Raw genomic sequence first — 2,920 nt, 5'->3', positions numbered from 1 at the left:
TATATATATATATATATATATATATATATACATATATGTGTGTGCGTGTGTGTGTATACACATACTATATATAAATTGAATAGCCTTTCCACTTCAAGAAATCTTCATATTTGGTAATGATGATTGAGAGCAGAAACTTGAACTGCAATTAGGTTGGGTCTGCTATATATTATAAGTTCTATCTTCTGGTAAGGGTATATATATATATATATATATATATATATATATATATATATATATATATATATATATATATATATGTGTGTGTGTGTGTGTGTGTGTGTGTGTATACACATACTATATATAAAATGAATGGTATTTCCACTTCTAGAAATCTTCAGATTTGCTAGAAGATGATTAAGAGCAGAAACTTGAACTACAGTTAGGTTGGGTTTGCTATATATCATAAGTTCTATCTTCTGGTAAGGGTCCTTGGGTCGGCTTTCAAAGACGAAAACCCGACCTTGCAAGGAATCTTTAATGGACGTATTGCACCAAAAGCTCCTAACCAGAAAGTAAAATTTATAATACACATCAATCCTAAGCTAATTGTACTTTTTGTGATGAAGTACAGTACTGCCCTGGAGGACCAAAGGAAACGTGTACAAACAGTCTATAAGTTTTCATACCGGGAGGAGATATGTAAATATCAGAGAAAAGACTACGCTGGACTCACTACCCCGACACTCCGAAGACGTATGCTGGTCCACAGAAATCAAGGGGCAATAAGCCAACAATATATTTATAGCCATGATCAGAAACCCTTCTTGAAAGAATCAATTGACGGAACAAATTATTCACAGGGAGAGTAACTACTGCATGTTCATAATAGCTGAAGTTGTAAGCATCGCCCTTCAAAGGCCAACATTGAACATGCAACAGGATTGTAATTATATGCTCCCTTCAAGCAAAAGGTTATATGGATATCCTCTGTGGTGATGCAGGTCCAAGCGTACGTTTATGTGTACACGCGTGTGTATGAATATATACGAATATAAGTATATAATCAGCCGCTATCCTCTTTATAATCCAAGAATCTCTGAATTTTGAAACACTTCTCTTTTTAAATTTTAAATTTTCTATTTTGTATAATTTCTATGGAATATAATTCCAAAATAATTAATCATAATCTTTGTAAAATTTCATGTATAAGAGGAATTGTAAACTTCTGTTAATCAATAATTACTTGATAAAGAGATAGTTTTGTCGAAAAAGTGCTGTAGCGATAGAATATATTACGAAAAAGAACATGTATAGTTCCTTTAACCAAAGGCTTACACATGAGAGTGTAAGACGTTGGGAAAATATGAACTCCTGTAGGTAAAAAAACATATATATATATATATATATATATATATATATATATATATATATATATATATATATATATATATATATATATATAGTACACACACACACACACACACACACACATATATATATATATATATATATATATATATATATATATATATATATATATATAAAATTACATCAATATGCATATTCAAAGAATAGCACCATTAAGGTAATATTTCTTAAATTAGTGTTTTTAAACGACTATAGTTTTTGGATTATTCAAATACTGATATACAAGTCGGAAAAATAACGAATAATGATATACATTTTTATTTTTCATATATCTCTCGTTGTAATCTAGTTATATTCTTCACAAATATCAATATACATCTTTAAATACTTAAATAATCAAGCGAGATTAATAACATTTCTAACGAACCTTTTCCGGTTAATAATCCCAAATCTTATATCTTGACCTTCCCACAAAAATAACTGTTTTCATTGATATAGACGAGTAACAAAAGGAGAAAAAGGTCTAATTCTTTTCTTTTCTTGAGAGAGAGAGAGAGAGAGAGAGAGAGAGAGAGAGAGAGAGAGAGAGAGAGAGAGAGAGAGAGAGAAACCCCGCACTATGACAAACAGTACTCCATAAACAACAACGCAAGTTTCATATGCATAAAAAAAAACAATGCTTATAATACGATGCATTCTTAGAACACGAGCACAAGCCTTCGTTAGCATTGCAAATATTTGCTTCTTTTTATTGCAGTGTGTGACGTAAATAAATAAAGCCACAAAAGAATATCGTTCCGTTCTTACCAGGAATTAAGTTCATCTACCAGCAAATGACAGGTCCGGCACAGCAGCTGCCTCCAGTGAATGATTGTGGAGAAAGCAGCAATTGCATAGCACTGTTATTGCAACTAGTGTCCAATATCGAGGAGCTAACAAGTTTCTCAGCGTGCAATTGAGTCCGGAGAGTAGAACGTAATAGGTTGAATTATTCACCATCGGCCTACTGTCTTAATTCAGCCACGTCCGACCTTCCTCTTTCAAGCGTCAGGTCACCAACATGGTCGGGGAGAAAAGATTCTTCGAGTTTCGATGAAGTTGTTGGGTTTTGGACGATGGAATCGCTTGTGATTCTTCCTTTGTAAATTGATGAATAAGAAAATGCTTTGGCTCTTTTCAACTATATCATACTTAGTAGGTCTGTACTTTACTGGATATTCATAAGTTCTGAAAACCTTTAAAAAGAAAGTATTTCTTAAGGAAAGGATAAAAAGCAATCCTGGCAGATTACTGAACATCTGAAAACATGAAAAAACCCAGTAAAGGAAAATGCATGTGCGGATTGAAACTTCACCACAATGTATTTTTCCAACATTCAATCATTGATTTCTGTTTTAAAGAAGGATTTCGTGATGTTATGCAAGACTCATATAATCACCTAATAAAAGTATAAGAAATAGAAAACAAAAATGGGATTTTATATGAAGAGAACGATGATAGGAATCCGCAAAAATCTGGTAATGTTGAAAAAGTTTATTACGGTTGATCAACCCCAAAATCATGAACGAAACTGATCACCCAAAGTAAACACGAAGCCAGATGATGTTCA

This window comes from Palaemon carinicauda, chromosome 12 (genome assembly GCF_036898095.1).
Source record: "Palaemon carinicauda isolate YSFRI2023 chromosome 12, ASM3689809v2, whole genome shotgun sequence".
In the NCBI taxonomy this organism is placed as follows: domain Eukaryota; kingdom Metazoa; phylum Arthropoda; class Malacostraca; order Decapoda; family Palaemonidae; genus Palaemon; species Palaemon carinicauda.
The sequence above is the reverse complement of the archived record's forward strand: the minus strand, read 5'-3'. Positions refer to the sequence as shown.